Raw genomic sequence first — 13,971 nt, 5'->3', positions numbered from 1 at the left:
AGCATTTAACAAAATCCAACACTACTTCATGTTAAAAGTCATAAAAAGATCAGGAATTCAAGGTAGTCAACAGCAAACTAAATACTGAGAATCTTGAAGCACTACTGCTTAAATCAGAGAATTAAACAAGGCTATTGACTCTTCCCCTACCTATTCAATATAGTGCTGGAATACCTAGCCAGAACAATTAGACAATGAAAGGAAGTCAAAGGAATACAAATTGGAAAGGAAGAAGCAAAAATATCACTATTTGAAGATGATACAATATATTAAAGAGACCACAGAAACTCCACCAGAAAACTCATGCAGCCAATATACAACTTCAGCAAAATTGCTGGATATAAAATTAACTCAAACAAATCAGTAGCCTTCCTCTACTCAAAGAATAAACAGGTTGAGAAAGAAATAAGAAAATGGACACCCTTAACAATAGTCACAAAAAATATAAAATACCTTTGTGTGACTCTTGCCAATCAAGTCTCTGAAGAAAGAAATGGGAAATATTAGAAGATAGAAAGATATCCCCTGCTCATGGAATGGAAAGATCAACATAGTAAAAATGGCCATCTTTCCTAAAGCAATTTACAGATCAATGCAATCCTCATAAAAATTTCTATTCAATTCTTTATAAAGTTAGAACAATTTACAAATTCATTTGGACAAACAAAAAGCCCAGGATACCAAAAACTATTCTTAACAATAAAATAACATCTGGAGGAAATCACCCTTCCTGACCACAGCTGTATTACAGATCAATTGTGATAAAAACTGCATTGAATTGGTACAGAGACAGTCATGTAGATCAATGGAATAGAATTGAAGATCCAGAAATGAACCCACACAACTATAGTCACTTGATGCTTAACAGTAGAACTAAAAACATTCAAGGGAAAAATGACAACCTCTTCAACAAATGAGGCAGGTTCAATTGCCTGTCAGCATGCAAAAGAATGCAAAACAACCCATTCTTATCTCCTTGTACAAAGTTCAATTCTAAGTGGATCAAAGACCTCCACATAAAACCAGGCACACTGAAACTAAATAAACAGATAGTGGGGAGGAGCTTAGAACACATAGGCACTGGGAAAATTTTCCTTAACAGAACATCAATGGCTTATGCTCTAAGATCAAGAATCACCAAATGGGGCCTCATGAAATTACAAAGTTTCTATAAGGCACAGGACACTGTCAAGAGAATGGCAATCAAGGCAACCAACAGACTGAGAAAAGATCTTTACCAATCCTATATCTGACAGAGGGCTAATATCCAATATTTTCAAGAAATTCAAGAAGTTAGACTCTGGAGAATCAAATAATCCTATTAAAAATGGAGTATAGTGCTAAACAAAGAATTCTCAACTGATGAATACCAAATGGATGAGATGCACCTAAAGAAATGTTTAACATTTCTATTCATCAGGGACATGCAAATCAAAACAATCCTGAGATTCCACCTCACTCAGGTCAGAATGGCTAACATCAAAAATTCAGGTGACAGTAATTTCTTGTGTGGATGTGGAGAAAGAGTAATACTTCTCCATTGTTGGTAGGATTGCAGGCTGGTACAACCACTCTGTAAATCCGTACGGAGGTTCCTCAGAAAATTGGACCTGAGGACTCAGCTGTCCCACTCTTGGGCATATACCCAAAAGACACACTAACATATAACAAGGACACATGCTTTACGACATTCATAGCAGCCTTATTTATAACAGCCAGAAGCTATAAGGAACCTGGATGTCCTTCAGTGGAGCTCCTAGGGACTAAAACACCAACCAATGAGTACCCATAAAGAGACCCATATCTCCAGTTGCATATGTAGCAGACGATGGCGTTGTCTGGCATTAAAGTGTTAAAAGGCCCTTGGTCCTGTGAAGGTGCATTTTCCAGATAATAGGGGAATGCCAAGTCACTAGCTAGAGAGTGTGGTTGGGAGAGGGAGCACCTTCATGGAAGCAAGGCAAAGGAGAAGGATGATGGAAGTTGGGGGGGAAGGGGAATAACGTTTGAAATATAAATACAGAGAATATCCTATAAAGAAAGAGAAAAGCAATAAATCACACAAGCAAGAAGACTAGCAATTTTTCATTATGAAAAAAAGATCTCTATGTTATACCATAACTAAGTATGAATCAGTGTATAGAAAAATTTCAAACTGTGTTCTGGAAGTTATGTTACAGAAATTTCAAATGTGCCAAGACTAAAAATCACATGGAAACCTGATAACATCAACTGTTCAAATACTAACACAATATGTAGGAAAAAACAGTAAAACATATAAATAAAATACTTTTAACCTAAAAAATGTGTTGACTAGAATATCAAGTCCTTTGATCATATGTCAAAGACCTGAGATAAAAGGTAGATCTACTTCTAACTTTTTGGAGAATTCCTCACCCAGACTTCTATAGTAACTTCACTCATTAGTTCCCCCTTCCCCACCTCCTTACTAGTATTTTTGTCAGTTATTTTACTGATTTTAGCCATAATGGCCAGGGTAAGATGTAGTCTCAAATTAATTTAAATTATAGTTCCATAATAGCCAAGGATATTCAATTGTATTCTAAGTATGTAACCTTTTATAAAATTAAAAAGATTTATATTTTAGCTCAAATACAAGCTTAAAGAACTACAGTAGAGGCTACTATAGTGATTCACAACTAGTCAAATTGTGAAAAATATCTGACCATAGAATGAGTGCTCAACAACTGATAAATATATAATACAAGCTCTATACCAAAGACAAAGAGAAAAGTGTAAAAGAAGAGATAAAAACATTATAACAGGAAACTCCAACATGGAAGTCCAGAAAGACTAGCTAGATCCAGGAAAAATCTCTACACATTCTGTGAATTATTCTTGTGGTTCAGATCCTAAATTTTAAAGATGAAACTGCTTTCTCATCTACTTTCTCATTTAATAGTTTCAGTGTATCTGGTTTAATGTGGAGGTCTTTAATCCACAAACACTTGAGCTTTGTACAAGGAGATAAGAAAGGGTCTATTTTCATTCTTTTGCATGCTGAGTGCCAGTTAGACCAGCACCATTTGTTGAATAGGCTTTCCTTTTTCCATTGAATGTTTACTGCTCCTTTGTCAAAAATCAGGTGACCATATACATGAGGGCTCATTTCTGGATCGTCTATACTATTCCATTGATCCACATGCCTATTTCTGTACCAGTACCATGCAGGTTTCAGCACAATTGCCTTGTAATATAGATTGAGGTCAGGGATAGTGATTCCCGCAGATGTTTCTTGTTGTTGAGGATGGATTTCGCTATTCTAGGTCTTTTGTTATTCCAGATGAAATTGCACATTGATCTTTCTAATTCCATGAAGAAATTGGTTGGAATTTTGATGGGGATTGCATTGAATCAGTAGATTGCTTTTGGTAGGATTGCCATTTTTAAAATGTTGATCTTTCTAATCCATGAGCATGGGAGATTTTTCCATTTACTGAGATCATCCTCAATTTCCGTCTTTAGAGGTTTGAAGTTCTTGTCATACAGGTCCTTCACTTGCTTAGTTAGAGTCACACCAAGGTATTTCAGAGTTTTTGTGACTATTGTGAAGGGTACCTTTTCCCTAATTTCTTTCTCCACATGTTTGTCCTTTGAGTATAGGAAGGCTACTGATTTGTTTGAGTTAATTTTGTATCCAGCCACTTTGCTGAAATTGTTTATCAGCTGTAGGAGTTTTCTGGTGGAATTTTTGCAGTCACTTAAGTATACTATCATGTCATCGGCAAAGAGTGATGTTTTTATCTCTTCCTTTCCAATTTGTATCCCCTTGATCTCCTTTTGCTGTCTAATTGCTCCAGCCAGGACTTCCAGTTCTATGTTGAATAGGTAAAGGGAGAGTGGGCAGCCTTGTCAGGTCCCTGAATTTAGCGGGATTGCTTCAAATTTCTCACCATTAAGTTTGATGTTGGCTGTTGGTTTGCTGTATATAGCCTTTATTATGTTTAAGTATTGACCTTGGATTCCTGTTCTTTCCAGGACTTTTAACATGAAGAGGTGTTGAATTTTGTCAAATGCTTTCTCAGCATCTAGTGAGATGACCATGTGATTTTTTTCTTTGAGTTTGTTTATATGGTGGATTACATTGATGGATTTCCTTATATTAAACCATCCCTGCATCACAGGGATGAAGCCTACTTGGTCATGATGAATAATTGTTTTGATGTGTTCTTGGGTATCTGTCTATTCTGACTGCTAGATTAGGTCAGATGTTCGTTTCTTCTCCTATTCATACCCAATCCTACCTCTATACCTTCCTAGTTCTCCTAGTGCATCTGATTTAATCCTGTCTGTGCCCACTTGTGCGTCATCTCATGTGGTAAATATGTAATTCTTCCTAAAAGTTCACTTGAATGGCAGAATGTGTCTTACTGCAGCCGCACCCAAAGCATGGGGAATGGATTATTTGGAGATGTGAGTGCATGTAGCCTGATTCAGGTTGAGGTTGGGGGTGGGTTCTGAGGTTCTAAGTCATTTGTTAAAAAGGGGTATGCAGGTGAAGACTGCCAGTTACACTACAGCAATAGAGGGTCTTATGTAACCCAAACTAAATAGGATCCAAACTGCCTCCCATGCTTGCTATCCTCAGTGGTGTTTGACATGGGTCCAGCAGTTTCCACTGACCCATATAGACTAAGATTAGATGAGCACTTTCTAAAACCAGAGCCAACCCACTTTGATGGTCACGATGAGAGCTTCCTGTTGGACTTTGGTTGAGGGAAGACAAATTCCCTCAGTAGGAAATTCACAGTTAGCAACAGAATGGGTGGTTAGAACAGAAATGCTCACTGGGGTGGAGTTCTCAATGAATGTGCCCCCATGGCCTGGGGAAGAAACAAACTGGATCACTCTTCATTAGCAGCCTGAAGCCCAGCAGCTAGAAGGGAAAGAGTGTTCATTGCTGCTGAGGTGTACACTCAGACATGATTAAAAATGACACGGTATGAGGGTGGGAGTGCTCAAATCCTAACAAACCCCCTTGAAAATATAGGCTGGCTTCTCAGAAGACCTGAATGGAGTTTATCTCCAGAAGCACAAGGCTGGCTGGTCAAGTGGGGAAAGACCTGAGGCTGAGGGAGAGCTTCAGAGACGGCAGGAGACCACTTCCTTGCCCCCTAGTTCAGCCCCACCCTGGGCGATAGAGTTCCAGAATTCCCTGTGCTCTCACTCTCATGGGAAACTGTAATGGGTTCACTAAGTAGCAAGGGCACAGCACCTTGTGAGCCCCTAGCTAGGGTTAGGAGGCACAGTAAAGCCACAATGATGCCTAATATCTAGGCACTAGGCTTGGGCTGCTGGACACACATACACACACACACACACACACACACACACACAAACACACACTGCACTAAAGATGTGAGGAAGGCAATAAAGACTGCAGGAAGGCATTTTCTCCTGTCCATCCACTTAACCTGGAGAACACAACACAGTGGAGCTCTAAGCAGCTGTAAGAACATCTGATGCTCTGGGCATATACTCCAGAGAAGATCCAACATACAGCAAAGACACATGCATCACAATGTTCATAGCAGCCCTATTTATAATAGCCCGAAGCTGGAAAGAACCCAGATGTCCTTCAGTAGATGAATGGATACAAAAATTGTGGTACATTTACACAATGGAGTACTACTCAGCTATCAGAAACAATGACAACGAAATTCTTAAGAAAATGGATGCATCTAGAGAATATCATCCTGAGTGAGATAACCCAGTCACAAAAGAACAGACATAATATGCAGTCACTGATAATGGGATACTAACCACAGAAAGCACTGAACACTCCAGAAACAACTCTCAGTCTGTGTGAAGCTTAAGAAAAAAAAAGAAAGAAAAGAAAGAAAAGAAAAAAATCATTATGCTCAGTCCTTACACACCAAGAAAACGTTGACTAATTCCGGGTTACATCCTGTTTCAAATGTACTTTATGCTCACTTTAACTACTAAGACCTTAATGCACACTATCAAACCTTTGAAAAAAAAGCCAAACATTGACAAAAATGTATTCGTATACTTTTATGCAAACATTCTTAAAATTTGTACATTTATCTTTTTTTTTAAAATAAAGCTGTTCAAAGAAATTTAAAAAAATTAAAAAAACTAAATATAAAGTTGTTTTTACTCTTCATTAAGAACCTGGGAGGCAGGAGGTTGAAACTTCAAGGCCTGTTTGGGCTATTTAGTGAGATTTGTTTCAAATCAACAAAATAAAAGCAATAGTACAAAAAAATAAAGATGGACCTGAGAATAATCCATTTCCTTCTGAGATTGTCATCAAGACCACAAAATCCCTGAACTACCTCCCACCAAAGAAAGCATCCTAAGAAGAGGAACATGGCCCTTTATCTCTTCAAATGAAGAAGAATTTTTAGTTTTCCCATGAAAGACTGAAAGACAAGTGCCTGAACTCAGTGTATGCCATCAGCCCAAATAACACCAAAACCTTCAAACATTAAAAAGTTTGGGAAACACATTTTATATTAAAAGTCATGGGGTAGACATTCTGAATTGTGCTGAACCATAAAAGCAGTTTTAAGAGCAGCTGGATGCAGATGCTTGTGGATGCTTGTATTAGTGGACTGTTAACATTATAACTCAGAATACCAAAGAAACACTTCATAGACCATGCAAAATGCAAAAAGAAGGAAGACAAGAGTGTGAATGCTTCAGTCCTTCTTGGAAGGTAGAACAAAATACAGAAGAAATGTGGAGACAGAATGTGGAGCAGAGCTTGAAGAAAAGGCAAACCAGAGACATTTCCACCTGTGGATCCAGTTCATATACAGTCACCAAACACAGACACTATTGGAAATGCCACAAAGTAGATGCTGACAGGAACCTAATATAGTTGTCTCATGATAGGCTTTGCCAGAGCCAGAAAAACACAGAGACAGATGCTCATAGCCAACCATTGGACTGAGAATGGGGTCTTCAGTGGAGGAGTTAAAGCACTTAAGAAGCTGAAAGGGTTTCAAACCAAAGTAATAATGATATCAACCAACAAGACCCCTCCCCAGAGATCCCAGGAACTAAACCACTATCCAAAGAGTACACCTGGAGGGACCCATGGCTCCAGCAGCATATGTAGCAGAGACGGCATTTTTGGTCATCACTGGGAGGAGAGGCCATTGGTCCTGTGAAGAATAGATGTCCCAGTATAAGGGAATGCCAGGGCAGGGAGGCAGGAGGGAGGGAGTGAGTGGTTGGGTACTTGAGGGAGCAGTCTTATACAAGCAAGGCGAGGGGGTATCATATGGGGGTTTCTGGAGTGGAAACTGGGAAAGGGTATAACAATTGTAATGCAAATTTAAAAATCCAATAAAAGAAAAAATTAAGAAAAAACAAATAAAAAGGAAAAAACACACATACGCACACATACACACACATATTAAAGGGTCAAATCAGATGAGGCCTAAGATTTCGTAACTCACCCTTATCTGTAAAATGCCACACAACTACTTGCAGTCATTAGACCACTGCACTGACAAGTCAATATTAAGAATAGAATTACTCTGCGGTGTGACTTCTCCCGAGAGAGATATAAATAAATTCCTGTCTATTCATTTCATGTAGATGATATACTATTCTACCAGAAAATATTTTAGTAAACTAGTGAGTTTATTGGGATTACCAGAAAACCCAAATAACAATTTATATCTGATGCACGTCTGAAGTTCCCTACAATATATGTTCTATTAAACAAGTTACAAGTATGGCAGAGAATTCTTTGAATCCAGTAGCTCTTTGAGCTCCTTCCAGTTCTCAAGTTCTCTTGGCTTTCAGAGTTTTGTCAATGAAAGCTAGGAGATCCTGGACAGACATCATACAGAGTGTAAGAAAACAAAAATGCAAGCCCAGGTTACTATATTCAGCAAAACTCTCAATTACCATACACAGAGAAACCAAGATATTCCAGAAGAAAATTAAATTTGCATAATATCTCACCACAAATCTAGCCCTTCAGAGGATAATAGATGGAAAATCCAACACAAGGAGGGAAACTACCCCCTAGAAAAGGCAAGAAAATAGCTAAGCAAGTAAACCAAAAGAAGAAAGATACACAAATGTAATTCAACCTCTAACAACAAAAATAACAGGAAACAACAATCACTATTCCTTAAAATCTGTTAACATAAATGGATTCAATTCCCCAATAAAGAGACATATACTATCAGATTAGATACATAAACAGGACCCAGCATTTTACAGCATATAGGAAACCTCATCTTAGAGACAAAAACAGACACTACCTCAGAGTAAATGCTGGGAAAAAAAAAAACTTCCAAGCAAATGGCCCCAAGAAACAAGCTGAAGTAGCTATTCTAATATTGAATAAAACATATTTTCAACGAAAAGTTATCAAAAATATAAGGAAGGACACTTTTTACTCATTATAGGAAAAATCTGTCAGGATGAATTCTCAATCCTAAACATCTATGCCCCAAATACAAAAGCACCCATAAAAGAAACCTTTCTAAAGCTCACAATATATATCACACCACACACAATAATAGTAGGAGACTCCAACATCCCACTCTCATTAATAGACAGATCATGGAAGCAGAAACTGAGCACAGATGCAGTAAAACTAGCAGAGGTTATGAACCAAAAAAAAAAAAAAAAAAAAAAAAAGCAGATATATGCAGGAGAAGTAAACTGCAGGAAATGATCAAATTAAGAGCAGAAATCACCCAAATAGAAGCAAAAACAACCATAGAAAGAATCAACAAAATCAGGAGCTAGCTTTTTAAGAAAATCAACAAAATCAGTAAACCCTTAGCCAGACTAACTAGAGGACACAGAGAGAATATCCAAATTTACAAAAAGAAAGAAAGAAATGAAAGGGGAGACATAGCAACAGAAACTGAGGAAATTAAAAAATCATCAGATCCTACTATAAAAGACTATACTCAATAAAACTAAAAAATCTGGAGGAAATGGAAAATTTTCTAGACAGATACCAGATATCAAAGTTAAATCAAGATCAGATAAACCATATAAACAATACAATAACACCTAAAGAAATACAAGCAGTCATCAAAAGTATCCCAAACAAATAAGCCCAGGACCAGATGGGTCCAGTGCAGAATTCTATCAGACATTCATTGACTACCTAATACCAATACTTTCCAAATAATTCCACAAAATAGAGTCAGATGAAACATTACACCCCTCATTCTTCGAAGCCACAATAAATCTCATTCCTAAACCACACATATACTGATAAGGAAAGAGACTGTCAAATATTCTCCCTTATGAACTTTAATGCAAAATTACTCAATAAAATTCTTGCAAACTAAATCCAGGAATACATAAAAATGATCATTCACCATGATCAAGTAGGCTTCATCCCTTTAATGCAGGGATGGTTCAATACATGGAAATCCAATAACGTAATCAACCATATAAACAAACTCAAAGAAAAAAATTTCATGGTAATCTCACTAGATGCTGAGAAACAATTTGACAAAATTAAGCACCTTTTCATGTTAAAATCTTGGAAAAAGCAGGAATCCAAGGCCCATACCTAAACATAGTAAAACCAATATACAGCAAAATAGTAGCCATGATCAAACTAAACAGTGAGAAACTTGAAGCAATCCCACTAATATCAGAGACTAGACAAGGCTGCCCACTCTCCTCGTACCTAAGAAATATAGTACTGGAACTCCTTGCCAGAACAATTAGTCAGCAAAGGGAAATCAAAGAAATACAAATTGGAAAGGAAGAAGTCAAAAGATCACTATTTGCTGGTGCCATGACAGAATACTTAAGTGACCCCAAAAATTCCACCAGAGAATTCTTAAAACTAATAAACAACTTCAGCAAAATGGCTAGATATAAAATTACCTCAAACAAATCGATAGCCTTTTTCTACTCAAAGGACAAACGTGGAGAAAGAAATTAGGGAAAAGATACCCTTCACAATAGTCACAAACAATAGGACATAGGTTGGTGTGACTGTAAGTAGGCAAGTGAAGATCTCTATAACAAGAACTTCTAATCTTTGAAAAAGGAAATTGAAGAAGATCTCAGAAAATGGAAAGATATCCCATACTCATGGATTGGAAGGATGAAAGCTGTAAAAATGGCCATCTTACCAAAAGCAATCTACAGATCCAATGCAATGCAAATCAAAATAAACTCAATTCTTCTTAGAGTTGGAAAGAGAAATTTGCAAATTCATCTTGAAGAACAAAAACTTAGAATATGAAAATCTATTTTCAACAAAAAAAAAAAAAAAAAAAAAAAAAAAAAAAAAAAAAAAACATCTGTGGGAATCACCATCCCTGACATAAAGCTATATTACACGGCAATTGTGTTTAAAACCACATAGTACTGGTACAGAAATAGGCAGGTAGATGATTGGATCAGAATAGAAGATCGAGAAATGAACCCTTACACATATAGCCACTTGATTTTCGACAAAGGAGCTGAAAACATTCAATGGAAAAAGGACAACCTCTTCACAAATGGTGTAGGAACATATGGCACTGTGCATGCAAGAGATGAAAATAGATCTGTTCTTAATCTCCTTGTACAGTGCAGTTTTTAAGAAAATTGTCATGTAATATAGCTTGAGGTCAGGGATGGTGACTGTCGCAGATGTTTTCTTGTTGTTGAGGAAAGATTTCACTATTCTAAGTCTTTTGTTTTTACAGATGAAATTGCATAATGCTCTTTCCAATTCTATGAAGAATTGGGTTGAAATTTTGATGGGGATTGCATTGAATCTGTAGATTGCTTTTGGTAAGATGGCCATTTTTACACTGTTGATTCATCCAATTCATGAGTATGGGAGATCTATCCATTTTTGGATATCTTCCTCGATTTTCTTCTTCAGAGATTTGAAGTTCTTGTCATACAGGTCCTTCACTTGCTTAGTCAGTCACACCAAGATATTTCATATTGTTTGTGACTATTGTGAAGGGTATATTTTCCCTAATTTCTTTCTCCACATGTTTGTCCTTTGAGTAGAGGAAGGCTACTGATTTGTTTGAGTTAATTTTATATCCAGCCACTTTTCTGAACTTGTTGAACAGCTGTAGAAGTTCGCTGGTGGAATTTTTGGTGTCACTTACTTACACGATCATGTCATCTGCAAACAGTGCTGTTTGTATCCCTTTTATTTCCTTTGCTGTCTAATTGCTCCAGCCAGGACATCCAGTACTATGTTAAATATGTAGGGGGAGAATGAGCACCCTTGTCCCTTCCCTGATTTTAGTGGGATTGCTTAAAGTTTCTCATCATTAAGTTTGATGTTGACTATTGTTTTGCTGTATATTGCTTTTATTATGTTTAGGTATGGGCCTTGGATTCCTGTTCTTTCTAAGACTTTTAACATGAAGGTATATTGAATTTTGTCAAATGCTTTCTCAGCATCTAGTGAAATGACCTTTTTAAAATTTTTATATGGTAGATTACTTTGATGGATTTTTGTATATTAAATCATCCCTGCATCCCAGGGATGAAGCCTACTTGATTATGGTAAATGATCATTTGGATGTGTTCTTAGATTTGGTTTGCAAGGATTTTGTTGAGTATTTTTGCATCAATGTTCATAAGTGAGATTAGTCAGAAGTTCTCTTTTGTTGTAGGGTCTTTCTGTGGTTTAGGAACAAGGGTTATTGTGGCCTCAAACAAAGAGTTAGGTAGTGTTCCATATGACTTTATTTTGTGGAATAGTTTGGAGGGTCTTGGTACTGGTCATTAATAAATAAATAGAATTCTGCACTGAACCCATCTGGACCTGGGCTTTTTTTTGAGAGGCTTTTGATGACTGCTTCTATTTCTTTAGCTGTTATCAGATTATTTAGATGGTTTACCTGGTCCTGGCTTCACTTTAGTATCTGGTATCTGTCTAGAAATTCATCCAATTCTTCCAGATTTTCCAGCTTTGTTGAGTATAGGCTTTAGTAGTAGGATCGGATGATTTCTTCAATTTCTTCAGTTTCAGTTGTTATGTCTCCACTTTCCTTTCTGATTTTGACAAATTGGATATTCTCTCTTGCCCTCTAGTTAGTCTGGCTAAGGGTTTATCAATCTTGTTAATTTTCTCAAAGAACACGTGATCAGGGCCAACATGGCTGCCGCCGCTGCTGGAAGCTGAGGTGCCGCCACCGGGCAGCGGGGGGGGGGGGGGGGGGGGGGGGGGGGGGGGGGGGGGAATCCGCCCGCATCGCCTCCCTTGCCGGCCGGGCTGCTGCGGGGCCCAGAGCGCCGGAGGCTGGGGCCTGGGCGGCACCGCGCTGAGGCCGCGGGCTCCCGTTAGAGCAGCCCGGGCGGCTATGCCGAGGGCCCGGAGCGGCCGGCGGGGCAGGGGGGCCGGCGGGAGGGAGGAAACCTTCCTACGAGTGCAAGCCAACCGGCAAACCCGACTGAATGCTCGGATTGGGAAAATGAAATGGAGGAAGCAAGATGAAGGGCAGAGGGAAGGTTCCTGCATGGCTGAGGATGATGCCGTGGACATCGAGCATGAGAACAGCAACCGCTTTGAGGAGTATGAGTGGTGTGGGCAGAAGCGGATACGGGCCACCTCACTCCTGGAAGGTGGCTTCCGAGGCTCAGGCTTCGTTATGTGCAGTGGCAAAGAGAACCCATACAGTGATGCGGACCTGGATGTGGATGGAGATGACACTCTGGAGTATGGGAAACCACAATACACAGAGGCTGGTGTCATCCCGTGCACAGGAGAAGAGCCTGGTGAAGCCAAGGAGAGAGAGGCACTCAGGGGTGCAGTCCTAAATGGTGGCCCCCCGAGCACCCGCATCACACCCGAGTTCTCTAAATGGGCCAGCGATGAGATGCCATCCACCAGCAATGGTGAAAGCAGCAAGCAGGAGGCCATGCAGCAAGAACAGCGACATTGAGAAAATCACCGAAGACTCAGCTGTTACTACCTTTGAGGCTCTAAAGGCTCGGGTCAGGGAGCTTGAACGGCAGCTATCTCGGGGGGACCGATACAAATGTCTCATCTGCATGGACTCCTACTCGATGCCTCTGACGTCAATCCAGTGTTGGCATGTGCACTGTGAAGAGTGTTGGCTGCGGACTCTGGGTGCCAAGAAGCTCTGCCCTCAGTGCAACACCATCACAGCGCCTGGAGACCTGCGGAGGATCTACCTATGAGCTAGCTGTCCAGGCGGGCCTTGCAAGAGCAACCCCCTGCCCCAGCCTCTGTGACAGTGACCTCCCTCCCCTTGTACATACTTGCACACAGGTTCCCCGTGTACATACATGCATATACACACCCAAACACACAGAGAGGACTCGAGCCAGAGTGGAACAACCCTGCCCGCTTGTTCCTTCTGAACTTGGGGACCATGTCTCTTTGGGCTCTGTTTCCACGGTTGGCAGGAAAGTGGTTTGGGAAGGACAACAGGGCAAGGCTCCCGAGATCCATCCCATAGACTGACAGACACGCAAACACCAGACTGAAGCACATGTAATATAGACTGTGTATGTTTACAATGTTGTGTATAAATGGGACACTTTGCCCTCTACCACCTCCCCTTCGGTTGTATGATTTTCTTTTATGACTTCTGGAAGCAGCGCCCCCTTCAGGACTGGCTGGGAGCTCGGCCCAACCACCTCTTAGGGTGCCTGGCTCTCACGGGGCATCCCTTCCCTTTCCCATGTGCTCAGTGTTCAGTGGTGTAGACTTCTTCTCCCGGACATGGGGCATGTGCCCCAAGGGATCTGACCCCCTCCTTAGTCTTAGCTCATGGGGCTCTTCATGAGGAGCTGGGGGTAGGGTGGAATGGGACAGTTGGGCTGGCTGGCTGAGGGTGCCTGGCTGCCCAGCCTGCTGTTGAAAACAACCCCTGGGGGAGTAGACTACTGCTCCCAAGGGAAGTGCTGGCTCCCTGCCCCTCCTGTGGGCCCTGTGGTGTGATGCTGTGTCTGTATATTCTATACAAAGGTACTTGTCCTTTCCCTTTGTAAACTACA

The 13,971-nt window shown here is 39.9% G+C and overlaps 1 pseudogene across 1 annotated transcript; it reads left to right on the top strand.

Annotated features, from left to right (window-relative positions):
• The first annotated feature begins 12,308 nt into the window (after positions 1 to 12,308).
• Positions 12,309 to 13,744, top strand: LOC308420458 (E3 ubiquitin-protein ligase RNF220-like; annotated as a pseudogene). Its single transcript has one exon. The product of its transcript is annotated as an E3 ubiquitin-protein ligase RNF220-like (transcript).
• Positions 13,745 to 13,971: the final 227 nt, after the last annotated feature.

Source organism: Micromys minutus (genome assembly GCF_963924665.1).
Source record: "Micromys minutus genome assembly, chromosome: 4".
NCBI classification, from domain to species: domain Eukaryota; kingdom Metazoa; phylum Chordata; class Mammalia; order Rodentia; family Muridae; genus Micromys; species Micromys minutus.
The sequence above is the reverse complement of the archived record's forward strand: the minus strand, read 5'-3'. Positions and strand labels throughout refer to the sequence as shown.